Here is a 23,081-nt window from a genome sequence, read left to right as displayed (position 1 = left end):
TTCTTGAGATGTCTTTGGTGCAAAACATTGGTTTTTATTAAAGGACAGGGACAGGACCCATGGACAGAAAGAGCTGCAATGGGGTCATGAGGAATGGCCCATTATATACTGTCAAGTTGGGAAGGGGTTAGGGATAGTGTAAGTCTCTAAGGAATTTTGTAAATAAGATTTCCAGGACCTTGAGGGGAGCTAGCTATTGTTGGGAAGACCCTTCAGATGTATATCGATATGTCATATACTTGGGGGATGATTGCTAACATGTATCTTGGTGATAAATGAAAATTTCTAAAGGAAGTTTTATATGTTGAAGTAGGCTTACAGGATCAGGAGGTCAAGCTAGGATTGCCTTTCATCCTTAGCAAGTGTCAACATCAGGCAATTGAGTCCCTAGAGGAATGTCACTCTACCTGTTTCAAAGACTTGTCAGTAGATTCTCAGTAGTAAGGAACATTAATAATTTTCTTCTGCCTTTGTTTCCCACATAATAAGGAATAGACAACTGATATGCACAACGATAAATAATCCCAAATATATTTTGCTGAGTGAAAAAAAGCCAGACTCAAAAGATTACATATTATATATTTCATATGGCACTATAATGATAAATAACAGATCAGTGGTGGCCAGGGATTGGAAATTGGTAGAGGAATTGATCACAAAGGAACATCATGAAGGGATTCTTCAGTAAAAAAAAAAACTATACTATAGCTTGATTATATGGTAATTCCATGACTTTAAGCATCTGTCAAAACTCATAGAACTGTATATACATACATGAAAAGAAAGTCATGGTGCTTATAAATCAAGAAAAAGAAAATCTATGGTAAAATGGACAGAGGATATAAATTGGCACCAGAAGAAGAAATCCAACTGTTTCCTATACATATAAAAAGATCCCTGGGTGGCTCAGTCAGTTAAGCATCTGCCTTTGGTACAGGTCATGATTCCAGAGTCCTGGAATCAAGCCTCACAGTGGGCTCACAGCTCAGTGGAGAGCCTGCTTCTCCCTCGCCACACTACTTATTTGTGCTCTCTCTCTGTCAAATACATAAATAAAATCTTTTTTTAAAGATCTCAACCAAACTTACAATTAATTAAATTCAGTTTAAAATAGTGAGATGTCATTTTTCACCTGTCAGATTGACAATAATCAAGAGTTTGATAACACACAGTGTGAGCAGCTATGGAAATTGGCACTTGTCTATTCAGGGTGGGAGTTTAAATTAAAACAACATCTTTGCAAGATAAGAAGTCAAGAAGCCAAAATTTAAAAAAAAACAACAAAAATTTATCTTTTGGCTTAACATTTTCATTTCTATCAATTTATTCCATAATTCTTATCCACATATACAAAAATGTATGTACAAATATTCTTTTTTTTAAATTTTTAAAAATATTTTTATTTATTTATGATAGTTACAGAGAGAGAGAGAGGCAGAGACACAGACAGAGGGAGAAGCAGGCTCCATGCACCGGGAGCCCGATGTGGGATTCGATCCCGGGTCTCCAGGATCGCGCCCTGGGCCAAAGGCGGGCGCCAAACCGCTGCGCCACCCAGGGATCCCCGTACAAATATTCTTATTACAATATTGCTTGTGAAGCCAGAAAGTGAAAAACAATATAAATGTTCTTTGGTGTGATTGGTTAAATCAATTGTTAACATTCTTATAATGGAAAACATTAAACAAGAACTGAATTTACTGATATAGAAAGACTTCCAGGTAAGTTAAAAAAAAAAACAAGGCACAGATTAGTGAAGATACGATAGTCTCATTTTGCATAAAAATATAGAATATATTTTTATATGCTTATTCAAATTGAAGTTTTGGGAAACTTCACAAGTTTTGGGAAAGATACACAAGAAACTGTTGATGTCAGCTTTTCCTAAAGAGCAAGTCTAGGACTCTAAGTAAGGATACTCACTTCTAATTATATATCCTTCTGTGATGCTTGAATTAAAAAAATATATACAATATATGTATACATATATATATGCACTTGTGTTCATTTCATAAGTATAAAAATAATCAAAATGAAATGATTGGGTAAATGTTATTAGTTTGCTAGAGCTCCCATAACAAAATACTACAGACTAGGGTATTTTCTCACAGCTCTGGAGGCTAGAAATCCAAGATCAAGGTGTCAGTAGACTTGGTTTCTCCTAATGCTTCTCTCCTTTGTTTGCAGATGGCCTTCTTGCTTCATTCTCATATGGCCTTTCCTCGGGGTGTGTGTGTGCATCCCCAGTGTCCCTTTGTGCATCCTAATCTCCTCTTCTTATAAGGACATCACTCAGATTGGATTAGGGCTCACACTAAAGGTCTTACTTTAACCAAGTCACCTCTTTTAAAGGTCTTATCCCCAAAAACAGTCACACTCTGAGATACTGATGGTTAGGACTTTAACATGAATTTGAGGGGATATAATTCAGTTCATAACATTGCTAAAGCAAAGTAATGCATGCTTACTGTAGGAAAACAAGAATATACAATAAAGGATTTAAAAAGTTGGATCCAGGGCAGCCTGGGTGGCTCAGCAGTTTAGTGCTGCCTTTGGCCCAGGGCCTGATCTTGGAGACCCTGGATGGAGTCCCAAGTCAGGCTCCCTGCATGAAGCCTGCTTCTCCCTCTGCCTGTGTCTCTGCCTCTCTGTGTGTGTGTCTCTCATGAATAAATAAACAAACAAACAAACAAACAAACAAAAAACAGGGGGCGGGCAAGATGGTGGAAGAGTAGGGTCCCCATGTCACCTGTCCCCACCAACTTACCTAGGTAGCTTTCAAATCACCGTGAAAACCTATGAATTCGGCCTGAGATTTAAAGAGAGAACAGCTAGAATGCTACAGTGAGAAGAGTTTGTGTTTCTAACAAGGTAGAAAGATGGGAAAAAAAGTAAATAAAGAAAATAAAAAAGAATCTAGTGGGGGAGGGGCCCCGCGAGGAGTCCGGCTAAGGCTGGGCGGCAAGAGATCCAGGACAGGAAAGCCCAGTCCCAGAGAAGCAGGAACTTTACCAATCTTCCTGGATGGAAAGGCACTTGCAGGATCCCAGGGGGTGAAAGGAGCTCCCAGGTTCCCGGGGTCACTAACAGAGGAACTGTGCCCCGGAGGAGAGTACGCCACTCACCGTGGGCAGAGCATGGTAAAGGACTGGAGCATGTGCCCGGCGGGGCCTCAGGAGCAGCTCAGGCGGCAGCTCAGGTGGTGGCTCTGCACAGATGGGGCTGCACGGCCCCGGGAACATGGTTCCAGCACTGCAGACCCTGGAGCCCGGGTGCTGGGGGACACAGCCCAGGATCCTGCACTCCCCTTTGGACAGGTGAAGCCCGGGAGGGCCCAGGACAGTGAGGACGTTCCGGCCACCGGGTGGCCCAGAACTGTGCAGATCAGTGCTCCCCACCCCCGGAGCATCCAAGCCCGCGCGGACCAGGAGACTGCGGTAGTTATGACGGGAGCTGACTCCAGAGCTAGAGACCTGGCCACCGCCAGTCTTGTTGTTCCTCCTTGTGAGACCCTGTACCTAGGAGAGAGCAGGATGCCAGGGAACAGAGGCCTCACAGGATAAACAGCTCCTAATGAGCCGTGCACCTGGTAGGGGGAGGGGTAGCTCCCCCAGGTGCACACACCTGAGAATCAGCACAGCAGGCCCTTCCCCCAGAAGACCAGATGGAAGGACAGGGGAAGAGCAAGTTCTTGACTGAGCAGCACTGGAAATCTCCAGGGGAAGTGGAGGGATTTCCACTATATAGAACCAGAGGATACTCCTCCTTTGTTTGTTTTTGTTTTTTGTTCCTTGTTTCTTTTTCCCTTTTTTTCTCTTTTTTTCCTTCCTTTTTCCAGTACAACTTGTTTTTAGCCACTCTACACTGAGCAAAATGACTAGAAAGAAGAACTCACCACAAAAGAAAGAATCAGAAATAGTACTCTTTCCCACAGTTACAGAATTTGGATTACAATTCAATTACAGAAAGCCAATTGAGAAGCACAATGATAAAGCTACTGGTGGCTCTGGAAAAAGCATAAAGGAATCAAGAGACTTCATGATTGCAGAATTTAGATCTAATCAGGCCAAAATTAAAAATCAATTAAATGAGATGCAATCCAAACGGGAGGTCCTAATGACGAGGATCAATGAGGTAGAAGAACGAGTGAGTGACATAGAAGACAAGTTGATGGCAAGAAAGGAAGCTGAAGAAAAAAGAGAAAAACAATTAAAAGATCATGAGGAAAGGTTAAGGGAAATAAATGACAGCCTCAGAAAATCTCAAAAAATCTACATTTAATTGGGGTTCCAGAGGACGCTGAAAGGGATAGAGGACCAAAAAGTGTATTTGAATAAATCATAGCTGAGAACTTCCCAAACTTGGGTAGGGAAACAGGCATTCATATCCAGGACATGGAGAGATCCCCCCCTAAAATCAATAAAAACCATTCAACACCTCGACATTTAATAGTGAAACTTGCAAATTCCAAAGATAAAGAGAAAATCCTTAACGTAGCAAGAGACAAGAGATCCCTAATCTATATGGGGAGAAGTATTAGATTAACAGCAGACCTCTCCACAGAGACCTGGCAGGCCAGAAAGGGCTGGCAGGATATATTCAGGGTCCTAAATGAGAAGAACATGCAGCAAAGAATACTCTATCCAGCAAGGCTCTCATTGAGAATAGAAGAAGAGATAAAGAGCTTCCAAGATAGGTAGGAACTGAAAGAATATGTGACCACCAAATTTGGGAACTGATAATTCCCAAGCCAGCTCTGCAAGAAATACTAAGGGGGACTCTGTAATAGAAAGAGGAGGTCCAAGGGAAAAATCCACAAAAACAAGGACTGAATAGGTATTATGATGACATTAAATTCATATCTTTCAATAGTAACTCTGAACGTAAATGGGCTTAAGGACCCCATCAAAAGGCTAAGGGTTTCAGAATGGATTAAAAAGCAAGACCCATCTACTATCTACAAGAGACTCATTTTAGACATAAGGACACCTACAGCCTGAAAATAAAAGGTTGGAGAACCATTTACCATTTAAATGGTCCTCAAAAGAAACCAGGGGTAGCCATTCTCATATCAGATAAATAACTTTATCCCAAAGACTGTAGTTAGAGATGAAGAGGGACACTATATCATACTTAAAGGATCTATCCAACAAGAGGACCTAACAATCATCAATATTTATGTACCGAATGTGAGAGCTGCCAAATATATCAATCAATTAATAACTAAAGTTAAAACATACTTAGATAATAATACACTTATACTTGGTGACTTGAATGAAGCACTTTCTACAATTGACAGATATTCTAAGCACAACATCTCCAAAGAAACAAGAGCTTTAAATGATACACTGGACCAGATGGATTTCACTGATATTTACAGAACTTTAAATCCAAACTCAACTGAATACACATTCTTCTCAAGTGCACATAGAACTTTCTCCAGAATAGACCACATACTGGGTCACAAATCAGGACTTCACCAATACCAAAAGATTGGGATCATCCCTTGCATATTTTCAGACCATAATGCTTTGAAATTAGAACTAAATCATGGGCAGCCCTGCTGGTTCAGTGGTTTAGTGCCGCCCTCAGCCCGGGGCCTGATCCTGGGGACCTGGGATTGAGTCCCACGTCAGGCTCCCTGCATGGAGCCTGCTTCTCCCTCTGCCTCTGTCTCTGTGTCTCTCATGAATAAATAAATAAAATCTTAAAAAAAAGAACTAAATCAGAAGAAGAAGTATGGAAGGATTTCAAACACGTGAGGGTTAAGGACCATGCTGCTAAAAGATGAAAGGGTCAACCAGGAAATTAGAGAAGAATTAAAAAGATTCATGGAAACTAATGAGAATGAAGATAAAACCTTTCAAACTCTTTGGATACAGCAAAAGGAGTCCTGAGGGGGAAATACATCGCAATACAAGCATCCATCCAAAAACTGGAAAGAACTCAAATAAAAAAACTAACCTTGCACCTAAAGGAGCTGGAGAAAAAACAGCAAATAGAACCTACACCCAGCAGAAGAAGTGAGTTAATAAAGATTCGAGCAGAACTCAATGAAATAGAGACCAGAAGAACTGTGGAACACATCAACAAAACCAGGAGTTGGTTCTTTGAAAGAATTAATAAGATAGATAAAACATTAGCCAGTCTTATTAAAAAGAAGAGAGGAAAGACTCAAATTAATAAAATCATGAATGAGAAAGGAGAGATGACCACCAATACCAAGGAAATACAAACGATCTTAAAAACTTATTATGAGCAGCTTTACGCCAATAAATTAGGCAATCTAGAAGAAATGGATGCATTTCGGGAAAACCACAAATTCCCAAAACTGGAACAAGAAGAAATAGAAAACCTGAACAGGCCAATAAGCAGGGAGGAAATTGAAGCAGTCATTAAAAACCTCCCAATACACAAAACTCCAGGGCCAGATGGCTTACCAGCCATCTGGGTTGAATTCTATCAAACGTTTAAAGAAGAAATCGTACCTATTCTACTGGAGCTGTTTGGAAAGATAGTAAGAGATGGAGTACTTCCAAACTCGTTCTATGAGGCCAGCATCACATTAATTCTAAAACCAGACAAAGACCCCACCAAAATGGAGAATTATAGACCAATATCCCTGGATGAACATGGATGCAAAAATTCTCAACAAGATACTAGCCAATAGGATCCAACAATACATTGAGAAGATTATTCATCATGACTAAATGGGATTTATCCCCAGGATGCAAGGCTGGTTTAACACTCGTAAAGCAATCAATGTGATAGATCATATCAGCAAGAGAAAAAACAAGAACCATATGATCCTCTCAATACATGCAGAGAAAGCATTTGATAAAATACAGCATCCATTCCTGATCAAAACTCTTCAGAGTGTAGGGATAGAGGAAACATTCCTCAACATCTTAAAATCCATCTACAAAAAGCCCACAGCAAATATCATTCTCAATGGGGAAGCACTGGGAGCCTTTCCCCTAAGATCAGGAACAAGACAGGGATGTCCACTCTCACCACTGCTATTCAACATAGTACTGGAAGTCCTAGCCTCAGCAATCAGACAACAAAAAGACATAAAAGGCATTCAAATTGGCAAAGAAGAAGTCAAACTCTCCCTCTTCGCCGATGACATGATACTCTACAGAGAAAACCCAAAAGACTCCACCCCAAGATTGCTAGAACTCATACAGCAATTCGGCAGTGTGGCAGGATACAAAAGCAATGCCCAGAAGTCAGTGGCATTTTTTTTCAGTGGCATTTCTATACACTAACAATGAGACTGAAGAAAGAGAAAATAAGGAGTCAATCCCATTTACAATTGCGCCCAAAAGCATAAGATACCTAGGAATAAACCAAACCAAAGAGGTAAAGGAACTATACCCTAAAAACTATAGAACACTTCTGAAAGAAATTGAGGAAGACACAAATAAATAGAAAAATATTCCAGGCTCATGGATTGGAAGAATTAATATCATGAAAATGTCAATGTTACTCAGGACAATTTACACATTTAATGCAATCCCAATCAAAATACCATGGACTTTCTTCAGAGAGTTAGAACAAATTATTTTAAGATTTGTGTGGAATCAGAAAAGACCCCAAATTGCCAGGGGAATTAAAAATAAAAAACAGAGCTGGGGGCTTCACAATGCCAGATTTCAGGTTGTACTACAAAGTTGTGGTCATCAAGACAGTGTCGTACTGGCACAAAAAGACACATAGATCAATGGAACGGAATAGAGAATCCAGAAGTGGACCCTCAGCTTTATGGTCAACTAATATTCGACAAAGGAGGAAAGACTATCCACTGGAAGAAAGTCTCTTCAATAAATGGTGCTGGGAAAATTGGACATCCACATGCAGAAGAATGAAACTAGACCACTCTCTTGCACCGTACACAAAGATAAACTAAAAATGGATGAGAGATCTAAATGTGAGACAAGATTCCATCAAAATCCTAGAGGAGAGTGCAGGCAATACCCTATTTTAACTCGGCCACAGTAACTTCTTGCAAGATACATCAATGAAGGCAAGGGAAACAAAACCAAAATGAATCATTTGGACTTACTCAAGATAAAAAGCTTCTACACAGCAAAAGAAACAGTCAACAAAACTAAAAGACAAGCTACAGAATGGGAGAAGATATTTGCAAATGAAGTATCAGATAAAGGACTAGTTTCCAAGATCTAAAAAGAACTTATTAAACTCAACAGCAAAGTAGCAAACAATCCAATCATGAAATGGGCAAAAGACATGCAGAAACCTCACAGAGGAAGACATAGACATGGCAAACAAGCACATGAGAAAATTCTCCACATCACTCACCATCAGGGAAATACAAATCAAAACCACAATGAGATACCACCTCACACCAGCAAGAATGGAGAAAGTTAACAAGGCAGAAAAACACAAATGTAGAGAGGATGTGTAGAAAGGGGAGCCCATTTGCACTGTTGATGGGAATGTGAACTGGTGCAGCCACTCTGGAAAACCGTGTGGAGGTTCCTCAAAGAGTTAAAAATAGATCTGCCCTAGACCCAGCAATTGCACTGCTGGGGATTTACCCCAAAGACTCAGATGCAATGAAATGCTGGGACACCTGCACCCCGATGTTTCTTTTTTTTTTAATTTTTATTTATTTATTTATGATAGTCACAGAGAGAGAGAGAGAGAGAGAGAGAGAGAGAGAGAGAGAGGCAGAGACATAGGCAGAGGGAGAAGCAGGCTCCATGCACCGGGAGCCCGATGTGGGTGGGATTCGATCCCGTGTCTCCAGGATCACGCCCTGGGCCAAAGGCAGGCGCTAAACCGCTGCGCCACCCAGGGGCCCCCCACCCCGATGTTTCTAGCAGCAATGTCCACCATAGCCAAACTGTGGAAGGAGCCTCAGTGTCCATCCAAAGATGAATGGATAAGAAGATGTGGTATAGGTATAGAATGGAGCATTACTCAGCCATTAGAAACGACAAATACCCACCATTTGCTTCCACGTGGATGGAACTGGAGGGTATTATGCTGAGTGAAATAAGTCAGTCGGAGTAGGAGAAACATTATATGGTCTCATTCATTTGGGGAATATAAAAAATAGTGTCAGGGAATAAAGGGGAAGGGAGAAAAAATGAGTGGGAAATATCAGAAAGGGAGACAGAACATGAAAGACTCCTAACCCTGGGAAACGAACTAGGGGCGGAGGAAGGGGAGGTGGGCGGGAGGTGAGGGTGACTGGGTGACCGGCTCTGCGGTGGGCACTTGATGGCATGAACACTGGGTGTTATTCTGTATGTTGGCAAATTGAACATCAATAAAAAATAATTTTATAAAAAAATAGGAAATATCAGAAAGGGAGACAGAACATGAGAGACTCCTAACTCTGGGAAATGAACTAGGGGTGGTGGAAGGGGAGGTGGGCGGGGGTTGGTGGTGACTGGGTGACGGACACTGACGGGGGCACTTGATGGGATGAGCACTGGGTGATATTCTATATGTTGGCAAATTGAACACCTAAAAAAATAAATTAACAAAATAACTAAATAACTAACTAACTAACTAACTAACTAACTAACTAACTAAATAAATAAATAAGAAAACCATATTGGGGGCATTACAATGCCAGATTTCAGGTTGTACTACAAAGCTATGATCATCAAGACAGTATGGTACTGGCACAAAAACAGACCCATAGATCAGTGGAACAGAATAGAGAATTCAGAAATGGGCCCTCAACTCTATTTTCAACTAATATTCAATAAGTCGGGAAAGACTATCCACTGGAAAAAGACAGTCTTTAATAAATGGTGCTGGGAAAATTGGACATCCACATGCAGAAGAATAAAACTGGACCATTTTCTTACACCATACACAAAGATAAACTCAAAATGGATGAAAGATCTAAATGTGAGACAAGATTCCATCAAAATCCTAGGGGAGAACACAGGCAACACCCTTTTTGAACTTGGCCACAGCAACTTCTTGCAAGATACATCAATGAACGCAAGGGAAACAAAAGCAAAATGAATTATTTGGACTTACTCAAGATAAAAAGCTTCTGCACAACAAAAGATACAGTCAACATGAAATGGGCAAAAGACATGAACAGAAACTTCACAGAGGAAGACATAGTCATGGCCAGCAATCACATGAAAAAATGCTCCGCATCACTTGCCATCAGGGAAATACAAATCAAAACCACAATGAGATACCACCTCACACCAGTGAGAATGGGGAAAATCAACAAGACAGGAAACGACAAATGTTGGAGAGGATGTGGAGAAAGGGGAACTACTTACACTGTTGGTGGGAATGTGAACTGGTACATCTACCCTGAAAAACTGTGTAGGGGTTCCTCAAAGAGTTAAAAATAGGATAGCCCTATGACCCAGCAATGCACTTCTAGGGATTTACCCCAAAGATACAGATGCAGTGAAATGGCAGGACACCTCCACCCCAATGTTTATAGCAGCAATGTCCACAATAGCCAAACTGTGGAAGGAGCCTCGGTGTCCATCGAGAGATGAATGGATGAAGAAGATGTGATATATGTATACAGTGGAATATTACTCAGCCATTAGAAATGACAAATATCCACCATTTGCTTCGACGTGGATGGAACTGGAGGGTATTATGCTGAGTAAAATAAGTCAATCAGAGAAGGACAAACATTATGTGGTCTCATTCTTTTGGGGAATATAAAAAATAGTGAAGGGGAGTATAGGGGAAAGAGAGAAAATGAGTGAAACTATCAGTGAGGGTGATAGAGCATTAGAGACTCCTAACTCTGGGAAATGAACAAGTGGTAGGGGAAAGGACGGTGGGCAGGGGGTTGGGGTGACTTGGTGACGGGCACTGAGGGGGGCACTTGGCGGGATAAGCGCTGTGCGATATCCTATATGTTGGCAAATTGAACTCCAATAAACGAACAAACAAACAAACGTAAATTGAAAAACAATGCAATTTTCTTAAAAAATAAAAAAAACCAAAAAGTTGGATCTTACCTTAATTTTTCACTCATATGTATTTCAAAAATGAATAGAATAATAATAATACTCTTTTCATATACTCCTCTATTTTCCTCAGAGGGATTCCTAAGGGCAAGTAATTTAGAGCATATAAATATGTTGAGGATCTAGGCACCTATTACTATTCAGTTCTTGGCAGCTTCTCACTTAAAACTACTCAATATAGGCCCAAGGATGGATGGAAAGAATCTGGTATATTGGCCTGTTGTTAGGGATAGTTGTTGCTTAATCATATTAGCAACCAAGGATTGAAAGTTGAAGTATTGAGAGAAGAATTAGGGATATGCGGAATAATGTTAAGACAGTTATATCCTTATTCTACCTGAAATTATATTAAAGTGATGGACATAAAAATACAGTTTGCTTGTTTGAAAGGTGAGATAAAACATGGAGTGCCTGCTCTCCTTTAAGCAGACAGCTGCCTTACAGGTCTTTTTGCACACTTTACTTAAGAAGTGTTGATTTATTGAGCTTATATGACCTTCTGTTGATACCTATTAGTAAAGTAACCATAAGTTATTTTTCTTCATTATGCTTATTAAGTATCTATCTTGTATTTTAACTTGTAAGTAACCTCTCCAGGCTCACAAGCTCCCCTTATTAAGCATCTCTGAAAGATTCTGTAACTAAATCTGCCTCCAAATGTACATGACTTTTGTCATTGAGATCTTTTAAAGCTCACTAATGGCTATTTGTTTTTAAATAAAGCGCTATCTGTGCATTTCATGGAACTTGATGGACTCCTTAATATAATGTGGACTCATTCACTAGTTAAACAGTCTTTAACTTTTCCTGGATATAGTGCTGCTTTGCTGACTTCCCATCTGCAGCTACTTTCCATCTACATCTGCCTCAAGCATTTGCAAAAAGCCAACTTTTCTTGGGCTACCTTCCACTAGTGACTGAGCACAGCAGAGGTACTAATGCAGGCCTATCTCTGCAAGATGCAGAGTGTCTTTAACAGTTGTCTTTGACTCAAGAACTTCACACTAGTCTGACCAAAACTTTTTCTGGCTTGCCCTGCTGCCTAACCCTGTTCCACTTCCTTCCCTTTCTCCTTCATGGAGGCCAGACCTGTGTCCTCTGGCTCTTCCTAGTGGTGTACTTTTAGTTTGTGGGGAAAATCAATTTTTTTAGAAATTTTGTAAGCTGGTTATTAAATTTGGCCATCATTAAAAGTAAATTATAAAGTTATAATTAAATTATGTTAATCTATTAAATTTATAAGATTAATTTAATGTTATATTAATTACATTGATTCTAATTGTATTAAAAACAGTCATAACTATGTGAGATTCATCACTTTCTAATTATTTTACTGCATTTTACAATAATCTATGATCTTCAGGTTATTTAGGCTTATTATATTTATATGCTGAAATTATTATATGATGGAGTACACTGCATTCTCCACTCATCTTCACTGATATCTCATTGGAAGCTTGAAATAAACTATTTACAACACAGATGTTGGCAAACACTATAAGTCATGACTTGGTTTATTGCTTTGTTCATTGTCTGGACAGAGTATTGTCCCTCAGGCCAAATCTGGCAAGCTGCTTGTGTTAATAAATAAAGTTTCATTGAAATACAGTCCTAACTTTTGATTACATATTGTCTATAGCTGCTTACACGCAACAATGACAGAGTTAAGTAGTTGCAACAGAGACACATGTCTCCTCCCCTCAATATTAACTACCTTGTCTTTATAGAAAATGTTTGTTGACCCCTCATCTAGACTTATGAAATAATGGAGATAATTTTAATAATGCAGATTAAATTTAGAAGTATGGTGTGTCTATAGGTATTACATTGCTAATATGAAACAAACAAATACATACATACATAAATTGTCTTCCAGTACTAGAAAACTATCCTTGACCTATTTGTTAAATTAATAGTAATTAAGTATTTATTCATTGTGTGATTTTGTCAAATTATGGTTGAATTTCAACTACAGATTGGCTATAGATGAAAGAGGCTGGCAAAAACCAATAAAAGTATACTATGAAAATCAGTTGGCTTTATGGAATGTATAATAAAGAGCACTGTATATCTTATTAATATTTATAAATTGTGTGCTATACATCCTTTATGCCTGTGAAATTTATGATAAACATGTATGTATGTACATTTTTTTCCCACAGTGAGCCAATTGTTAAACATTTATTAGCACACCATAACTTCCTCCCCATTTTTCTCTCACAGGTGTTTCCCGTAATAAATCTTATACCCATCAAATCTTACATTGCCCTCTGCTTCTCATCAAATTAACACATTTCTATAATATTTTATTTTATTTATTAATGAGAAACAGAGACAGAGAGAGAGAGAGAGAGAGAGGCAGAGACACAGGCAGAGGGAGAAGCAGGCTCCATGCAGGGACCCTGATGTGGGACTCGATCCTGGGACTCCAGGATCACACCCTGAGCTGAAGGCAGATGCCCACCTGCGAGCCACCCAGGCATCCTGGTCATATGCTTCTTGTCCTTTCTTTTATTGATTTTTAATTAAATTTTTTATTAATTTTAATCAGTCTTTGACTCTTTGAGTTTTGGTAGTTTCCAGGAATGCATCCATTTCTTTGGGATTGCCTAATTTGGTGGCATATAGTTGCTCGTAATATGTTCTTAAAATTGTTTGAATTTACTTGGTGTTGGTTGTGATCTCTCCTTTTTCATTCATGATTTTATTATTTGGGTTCTTTCCCTTTTGTTTTTGATAAGTCTAGCTAGGCGTTTATCAATCTTGTTACTTCTTTCAATGAACCAGCTCCTAGTTTCATAAATCTGTTCTAATGTTCTGGTTTCTACTGCTCTATTTCATTGATTTCTGTTTTAATCTTTATTAATCCTCATATCCTGGGGGGTTTGGGCTTTATTTGCTGATATAGCTCCAGCTCTTTTTGGTGTAAGGTTCCTTAGTGTATTCGAGATTTCTCCAATTTTTTGAGGGAAGCTTGTATCGCAGTGTACTTCTGTTTTAGGACTGTTGTTGCTGTATATCAAAGGTTTTGAACAGTTGTGTTTTCATTTTCATTCATTTGCATGAATCTTGACCCATTCATTCTTTAGTAGGATGGTGTTTAACCTCCAGGTGTTTGCATTCCTACCAAATTTCTTCTTGTGATTGAGTTCAAGTTTCAAAGCACTATGGTCTGAAAATATGTAGGAATAATCCTAACCTTTTTTTTTTAGATTTTATCTATTCATTCATTTTTTTAAATAATAAATTTATTTTTTATTGGTGTTCAATTTGCCAACATACAGAATAACACCCAGTGCTCATCCCGTCAAGTGCCCCCCTCAGTGCCTGTCACCCAATCACCCCCACCCCCCGCCCTCCTCCCCTTCTACCACTCCTAGTTCGTTTCCCAGAGTTAGGAGTCTTTATGTTCTGTCTCCCTTTCTAATTTCCTACCCATTTCTTCTCCCTTCCCTTCTATTCCCTTTCACTATTATTTATATTCCCCAAATGAATGAGATGTTTGTCCTTCTCCGATTGACTTATTTCACTCAGCATAATACCCTCCAGTTCCATCCACGTTGAAGCAAATGGTGGGTATTTGTCATTTCTAATAGCTGAGTAATATTCCATTGTATACATAAACCACATCTTCTTTATCCATTCATCTTTCGTTGGACACCGAGGCTCCTTCCACAGTTTGGCTATCGTGGCCATTGCTGCTATAAACATCGGGGTGCAGGTGTCCCGGCGTTTCATTGCATTTGTATCTTTGGGGTAAATCCCCAGCAGTGCAATTGCTGGGTCGTAGGGCAGGTCTATTTTTAACTCTTTGAGGAACCTCCACACGGTTTTCCAGAGTGGCTGCACCAGTTCACATTCCCACCAACAGTTCATTCATTAAAGACATAGAGAGAGGCAGAGACACAGGCAGAGGGAGAAGGAGGCTCCATGGAGGAAGCCTGATGTGGGACTCGATCCCAGCACCCTGGGATCACGCCTTGCGCCAAAGACATGCTCAACCGCTGAGCCACGCAGGCGTCCTGGAATAATCCCAATCTTTTGGTATTCGTTGAGACCTGATTTGTGACCCAGTATGGGATCTTCTCTGGTGAAAGTTTTTTGTGTACTTGAGAAGAATGTATGATCTATTGCTTTGGGGTGGAATGTTCTGTATATATCTGTGAAGTCCATCAGGCCCAGTGTGTCATCCAGAGCCCTGTTTCTTTGCTAATCTTCTGCTTAAATGATCTATCATTGCTCTGAGTTGGGTGTTAACATTACCTTCTATTATTGTATGATTATCAATGTATCTCTTTAATTTGGTTATTAACTGGGTGATATAATTGGCTGCTCCAAAGTTAGGACCATAAATATTTATAATTGTCAGATCTTCTTGCTGGATAGATCCTTTAAGTATGATATAGTGTTCCTCTTCATCTCTTACTTCAGTCTTTGGTTTAAAATCTAATTTATCTGATATGAGGATTGCTACCCCAGCTTTCTTTTGAGATCCAGTAGCAAGATAAATGATTCTCCACCCCCTTGCTTTCAGTCTGAAGCTGTCTTCAGGTCTAAAATGAGTGTCTTTGTTTAAAAAATATTTTATTTATTTATTCATGAGAGACACACACACAGAGAGAGGCAGAGATGCAGGCAGAGGGAGAAGCAGGCTCCATGCAGGGAGCCCGACGCAGGACTCAGTCCCAGGACTCCAGGATCACGCCCTGGGCTGAAGGCAGGCGCTCAACCGCTGAGCCTCCCAGGCATCCTGAAAATGTGTGTCTTGTAGACAGCATATGGATGGGTCTTTCTTTTTAATCCAGTTTGATACCCTGTGTCTTTTGATGCAATCATTTAGCTCATTTACACTCAGAGTAACTATTGAAAGATATGAATTTAGTGTCATCGTATTACCTATTCAGTCCCTATTTTTGTGGATTGTTTCTGTTTGCTCCCTCTTTCTATTACAAGGTCCCCCTTAATATTTATTGCAGAGTCGGTTTGGTGGTCACATATTCTTTCAGTTTCTGTCTATTCCTGGAAGCTCTTTATCACGTGCATACTTGCTCCACCCCTCTCAGGGGAAGGCAGAGGATCTCTATGTTTCTGTCCTTTGCACAGTCCTCACATGGAAAGCTGTCACCCCATGGGACCACTGCTCACAGTTTATGGTGAACTGATCTCAGAGCCCCCTCCCAGACCTAACCAGTTTCCTGGCTCCAATGCTTGGGAACTCTACCAGTTCAAGCACCCCCATTCTTTCTGTGATTCCAGAGATCCCGAGACCATACTGTTCCGACCAGGATTCTGCCCCATTTCACCACCTGAACATCTTTCAGGCATTGATATCTTTCACTGGAGCCTATTTTTAAGGGTCCTTATTTTGCACTTGGGGACTATATCACTTTCCAGGAACCAAGTTACTGAGGATCCCCACCCCTCATCCCATTTATCTTCCAATATATCTCTTGGGATTCACTTCTCTGCACCTCCTCCTACTTTGCAGAAAGGGGCCACTTTTCTACTTGTAGAGTTCTAGCAATTCTTTTCTTACATCTCAGTTTGAATTTTGGGTGTTCAGAATGATTCGATAGGTATCTAGATAAGTTCAAGGGACCAGATGAAATGAGGTCCCTCTATTCTTCTGCAATCTTGCCCCTTCCTTGGTTGCCTTTTTCTTTGTTTTTTAAAGATTTTATTTTATTTTTTCATGAGAGACCAGAGAGAGAGAGAGAGAGACAGAGACAGAGACAGGACATAGGAGAGGGAGAAGCAGGCTCCATGCAGGGAGCCTGATGTGGGACTCGATCCTGGGACTCCAGGATCATGCCCTTGGCCGATGGCAGGCACTAAACCGCTGACCCACCCAGGGATCCCCCTTGGTTGCCTTTTTTATAATATTATTTTGCCTAATTACAAAATGGCAAAACATCCTTGTAGAAACTTTGGAAATACTAGGAGGGCTCATACACATCAAATCTGCCATTCTAGTAGTCAAAAATAATCACTCTTAGGAGCGCTGAGTGGCTCAGTCAGTTAAGTGTCTGCCTCCAGCTCAGGTCATGATCCCAGGGTCCTGGGATGGAGCCCAGAGTTGGGCTCCTTGCTCAGTGGGTTGCCTGCTTTTTCTTCTGTCCCTCCCCTTGCTCCCCCTGCTTGTGCTCTCTCTCTTCTGTCTCTCTTTCAAATAAATAAGTAAATAAATAAATAAATAAATAAATAAATAAATAAATAAATCTTTAAAAAAATCACTGCGTATCTTAGTGCATTTTCTTTTAATCTTTTGCTTGTATATATAGATAGACTGTGTATATATTTTGAGAAAAATAAAATGATATTACAAATTATACTTTTAACTCACATTGTTCATCTAGAAGATGTACAGAGAGTTCATGCTGGGATCTGGCTCCCAGTGGGATTGTGGGGCCAAGACATGGAGGCTGGGAGATGGCAGGAACCAGACAAATGACTTTCCTCACTCTCCTGGAATCACCGGGCCTGGATGCTCTAATATGCAACTATTCTAGCACGTAAGAAGGCCTGATTTTGCTTTCTAGATAAACAAGAATGTAGCTAGAATGGTGGCATATCTCTTCTTTGGGTATGGAGAGAAGCTATACCCCCTCCAGAGATTAAAAAAAAAAAAAAGGTTTTTAGAAGTTAATATTGGTTCAACACATGTGAATTACAATTATTTTCAGCTCAGCATGATCAGAAACATGGAGGCATAGTTTTTGTGGCTAGCAGAATGCTCAGTTGCCACTCCACTTTGAAGTAGGCATCTTGGCAAAACAGACAGCTTAGCTCGGTTGTTCCCATTTTAGGGAGAGAGGAAACTAGATAATATCTAAAAAGTTGGGTTGATCTGGATCTGTCTGCTCCAAAGTTTTGCACTTGTGAGGGCAAGGCTTTTTTATTCAGAGTTCTGTTGACACATGTGACCTCTCATAACTATATGTTCCCCCTCAGCAGATTCCTTTGGCAAGAAAAACCAGTTTATTTGCCAAAGAGAGGAAGACCACATTTTCCTTTCCCCAAGAATATTAATATATATCATCCTAGATGTGAGATCTTTTATACTTACATATATCTGTTGACCTAACCCTGAAATTCAGTGTTCCTCATGTCCTGGGGATTGCAACAGAGGAAAGGCGAGGAAAGTTTTTTTCAGTTTATCAAGGTATAAATAATAGAACCTCATTTTATTTATATATAAAAGGCTCATCCTTATCTATGTCACTGGTTCTCAATAAGGGGTGACTTCGCCCTCTAAGGAATACTTGGTAATGTTAGAAGATATTTTTTATTGTCAAAATGGGTAGGGGAGAGTCCTATTGGACTGTAATGTTATGAGGGATGCTGTTAAACACTTTACAAGCACAGGACAGCCCCCTACCCCGGCCCTAATTGTCGATAGTACAAGGTTGAAAAACCATGGTATATGTGGTGATAAGACTGAATGAGTAGATGACTTAATTGTGTCTTGAATTTTCTATATTTATGATGTTTTGACATCTTAAGAAGCTTGTTGGTCATGGAAAAGCCCAAAACTTGCCTTTTCTTAGAGATATCAAAAGGCTTGCTGTAAACTTGTCAACCAATCCCAAATCGGGGGTCCCAACCACCCCTAAGACTCACACATGAAGCCATATTTCACATTTCCTAAATCATCCCAGGGCTAAGTGCCATACAACTATAAACCACGTCTTAGCCCAAAGCCCTCTGGAATTATTCAAACTAGCCAATCCTAAACTGTTTACACTGCCCTGATTTTTGCTCAGAAACTCCAATAACAGTTCTGGACTAGATTTTCACCATGCTTCTGTCTTTTTTTTTTTTTTTTTTTTTTTTTTTTTTTTTTTGCTTCTTTCTTTTGCCACTGCACAAGACCTGGTGCTTCCTCTGTGGCCCTGCATGGTATGCAGTGAACATTTCTCTAGAACTATGAATATAATAAACTTCTTCCAGGTCTTGCTTCCTTTCTTCTCATGGCTGCCCTGACTTTACCATACCATATTGAATATTTTCATTCTTACAACAGTAATAATGAAAATCATTCGGTCTCCTATCTTCACATTTGGTATATTTCTACAGAAAGGCAATTTAAAAAATAGTAGAGAAATAATCCACATACTTTCTCAGGGCGCTCCTTCCCTGACGATCTTCCTCCAGTTCCCTGTAACAAGTCTGTTTGCTAATTTCTTTTTCCCAGAAACTTTTGAGCTCATGACAAGTTTCACAGCAAAAGACTTCCCGACGGATATATTGATTGTTCATCCCCTGAAAAATAGAAGAAAAAACAAATCCCAGTTCTTCAAATAAAACCACTCTAATTTTGGAGTGATGAGAGGTGAGTTTATTTATTTATTCATGAGAGACACACAGAGAGAGACAGACAGAGAGAGTGAGAGAGAGAGAGAGGCAGAGACACAGGCAGAGGGAGAAGCAGGCTCCATGCAGGGAGCCTGATGTGGGACTCGATCCCAGGACTCCAGGATCTCACTATGGGCTTAAGGCAGGCACTAAACCGCTGAGCCACCCAGGCAGGTATCCTCAAAAGGTGAGTTTAAATCCAGCCCCTGCCATTTATACTTTTTGTGATTGTAGACAGATTTCATGATCACCATGATTTTGTTTCCTCAATTGCAAATGGGAATATAACGATTGTCAGAAAATGTAAAAAAAATTGAAATGAAAAAAATTTTAAAGGGTGCTAATAACCCCTACAGATGATCTGATTTTATTGTCTTCAAGCTGCTTTACAACTCTGAAATAATAGAAAGAATATAGTAATGCAGATGATTCTTGAACATAGAGATTCAAATAAATTTTGTCTAGGGGAATGCAATTGATAGCTGTGTGGATACCAAGCAATTTAAAATACTTCTAAATTCATTTCAATATTCTTGATAGACTACATACGTGTTTTTAATTTTTTTTAATAAATGTAATATCTTACTAGTTTTCTCATTAATAAGTTAAATAAAATATTTGACTCATGTTCATTTTATATTTGCGTGATAGTTATGATTTTAACTTAAAGAAATGAAACTTGAAATTCATATTCATATTAACAGTTATGTCACAGTTGTGTGTATATGTACACAAAGTGAAATATACATGCAGAAGCTCTAAACACAGTATATGGCAAGTAGATAATCGAGAGATGTTATGCTCTTTCTGTCTTTCCTCACAGAATAACAATAACCTCTACCATTTATTGAGCACATAATATGTGATAGGCTTTCTATACACACTTACATTTGATCCTTCCTACAACTCTGGGAGCTGGGTGATCTACACTCATTGTTCAGACGAGGAAACTGAGAAATAGAATTTGCCTATGTCCTCATAACTGAACACAAAGTGGTGGGAATTTGAACCTGGGTCTGTCCATTTTCAAGGTGGATACTTCTGGCCCTGGGATTCCCATCACAAGAAATGGTTGGCATATCTGGAAACGGTCACATCCAGAACAAGCTTGTGTGACATGTATGTGTGTCCCATGAAAGTGCACATGTTTAATACTCAAAAATATTTACTTATGTGAATATTGACCATTTTCCAGATCTTAGTGGCTTTAACAAGCAGGCAGATGCAAAGGACTGCAGAAAAGATCCTTTCCTGTCTGCTGATAAGTACCTGTTCAGAGAAGGGCTTTGGCCCTGGCTGGAGGTTGGAAAGAACCTGGACCTTACTGTTTTGCTATTGTTTTAGATATCTTGAAATATGTAATAAGTTCTTAGTTATTCTTCATTAAATTAAATTAAATGACACTTGTCAAGTTAATTTTTTCCTAAAAAGACCTGGCCTGGGATTGCCAAAGGCCTCCGATGCTGACAGATGGTCTGGAGCGTGACTTTTGCACTTTCTGAGTAGGGGATGTGCTCAAGGCCTTCTGTAGTCTCAGGAAGCCTCTCTGGGTTTTCTCAGAGCCCCACTTGAGTTCTGAAGCTCTAGCTTGGAGCTAGCACATACTCCATCTTCTAAGAGTGTATTTCCCACTTATTTTCTCCCCCAGGCTAATAAATTTAGTGCAAAGAATTCTAATAACTTCTTAGTCATTCAATATTAAAAGAGTTGTTAAAAATATATACCAGCATTCATAGAACTAGAGTTTAGGTGTGATCCTCTGTAGCAATTAGGTTTCCTATGGATTTGTTTGAAGCTGCAGAGGTGTCTGAAGTTTTCTCATCTTCCTCACGTGACTCTGCCTGTATAAATGTTTGATAAGAAAATAGTGCTTGCTTTGAACAGACAAACTTGCAAACTTGTAACTTGTAACTTAAGTAAAGCAAACTTGTAACTTAAGTAAAGCAAAAGTAATGCAGTACTTATTCATATGTTCCCTTATTACAAAATGGTCCTAAACATTTCAAGTTGAATATGAATTTCAAGTTCATATTAGGTATTCCATATTCAGAGAAAGGATAGTTTAGTCAAATAGGTGCTCACTGGAATTATTTTCTTTTCTTGAAATTTAGAATTAACATTTTTCTAAATAATTTTTCCAAAAAAAAAGAAGCCTATGCAGGCACACAGACTACTCATATAATCATGTCATTTCACATTCATTCTATTTGGGAAGAAGATATGGAAAGAAGATTTAGTCTACAAGGCACTGTAGCTACATAATTATGAGCTACTTTAAGAGAAATAGCTGAAAGCAGGGTGGTGTCCATACACTGAAAGAGTAAATTAAATCAAGGTGAGCCCAAAGGAAATCAAGCAGAAGACTCTGGAGAATCTGATACATGCTGGTTCCATCTCCTGTTCCCTTTGGATCAGGAAGCATTTCTGGGGCTGTGACCTTTGGGAGGACTTAAGGCGGAGTCATGAATTTAGATACCTCAGTGCCCAGGTAGGTGTCATATAGGAGTGAAGCTACAGGACCCAAGTGACAGAGAGTGGTGGGCACTGGGATCATCTGTAGAGACACTTGATTCAAGAAGGAGTTGAAAACTGTGCTGGCCAAAAGGAAAGATGACTTTCATATGGATGCAGTTTAAGGGTTCCCTCATTGCCCTTCTTAAGAGATGAATTTTCTACCTGCAGCTTTGGCCCTATGTTTTGTTTTGTTTTGTTTTGTTTTTGTTTTTGTTTGTTTGTTTTGTTTTTTTGTTTGTTTTTAGCTTTTCTCAAATCTCTTCCCTGTGCTTTCTCTACAGGGCAACCTGAACTGTTTCACTTTCTCTCTGCTCGCTTCCTTCTGCTAACCTCTTTGTAGCCCCTTTCCTGCCTCTGTACCTGAGCATGGGATACCACCCTTGTTGGTCAGTCTTTCTTTTGCCATTATCCGTGAAGCAACTAGGATTGGAACTCTTCGTCAGGTCTCACCTCATCCACTACAGGATGTGTGAAAACAACTATCCCAACTGCCAACCACAACTACTGTCCCACAGGGACTGTCACTCACCAGGACTAGATGGTATGCCCTGACAGACAGGATGGCCTGGGAATTGAGGAGGGCAGAAGATTGTTGTCACTATTGTGACTTTGGACAATAAGCCCTTTATGTGCTCTGACCCCCAGTTTTATTATCTATAAAGTGGAGATGAAACGTAGTAATAAAGACAAAAGTTCCAAATACATTGCCTTTTATTCCCTAAATGTTCATCTACCAACCTAGAACATGCTTGCCCTGAGGGAGTTCACAATCTGTTGTCCTATCCCTGGTGAGAGATTTGAACCACCACCTAAGTAAGTTCTTGTCTTTAGTTTATGCATGACATTAAATACTTTGTTCCTTATTGACTCAACATGTAATTAAGGTTTATTTATTTCTGTTGCTGGGCTGTCAGAATTAGATAGCTTTAGATCTCAGGGATAAGATGCTTCCCTTCTTGTCCAAGGTCCAGTGTTGGAAAGCATACAGAGAAGCCTTTAGCAGAAGCTCTTGGTGATGAGTTTCACTCTTACATCATTTATGATGTTATATTTGGGGATCTTTGTAGTCAGATCTTATAATCACATTGACTGAGGGACACCTAACATGCCTAAGAATATCAAAATAAGGCAGGAAACAGAAAATAAAAAGAATACAGTTTTCCCTGGGCGTACTGATGGGAAACCTAAGCATGGACTGGTCTAGGTGGAGAA

General features: G+C 39.6%; 1 protein-coding gene and 1 long non-coding RNA gene across 3 annotated transcripts in view; one reads left to right on the top strand and one right to left on the bottom strand.

Annotated features, from left to right (window-relative positions):
• LOC144317184 (uncharacterized) overlaps positions 1-23,081 on the top strand; it is a 265,145-nt gene that overhangs the window by 129,359 nt on the left and 112,705 nt on the right. The window contains exon 3 of one of the 2 annotated variants that reach the window (XR_013383125.1): positions 19,195-19,332. The exons of the other annotated variant lie outside the window; for it this stretch is intronic. The gene's annotated coding sequence lies outside the window, so the exon portion shown is untranslated. The remainder of the gene's footprint in view (positions 1-19,194; positions 19,333-23,081) is intronic. 2 annotated transcript variants of the gene reach the window in all.
• On the bottom strand, positions 19,118-22,521 carry LOC144317194 (uncharacterized). The gene is made up of 3 exons (XR_013383128.1): positions 22,399-22,521; positions 21,080-21,196; positions 19,118-19,262 (listed from the first exon to the last, which is right to left on the bottom strand). It is a non-coding gene; the product is annotated as an uncharacterized LOC144317194 (long non-coding RNA).

Source organism: Canis aureus, chromosome 1 (genome assembly GCF_053574225.1).
Source record: "Canis aureus isolate CA01 chromosome 1, VMU_Caureus_v.1.0, whole genome shotgun sequence".
NCBI lineage: Eukaryota > Metazoa > Chordata > Mammalia > Carnivora > Canidae > Canis > Canis aureus.
This window is presented reverse-complemented; position numbering and strand designations above follow the sequence as displayed.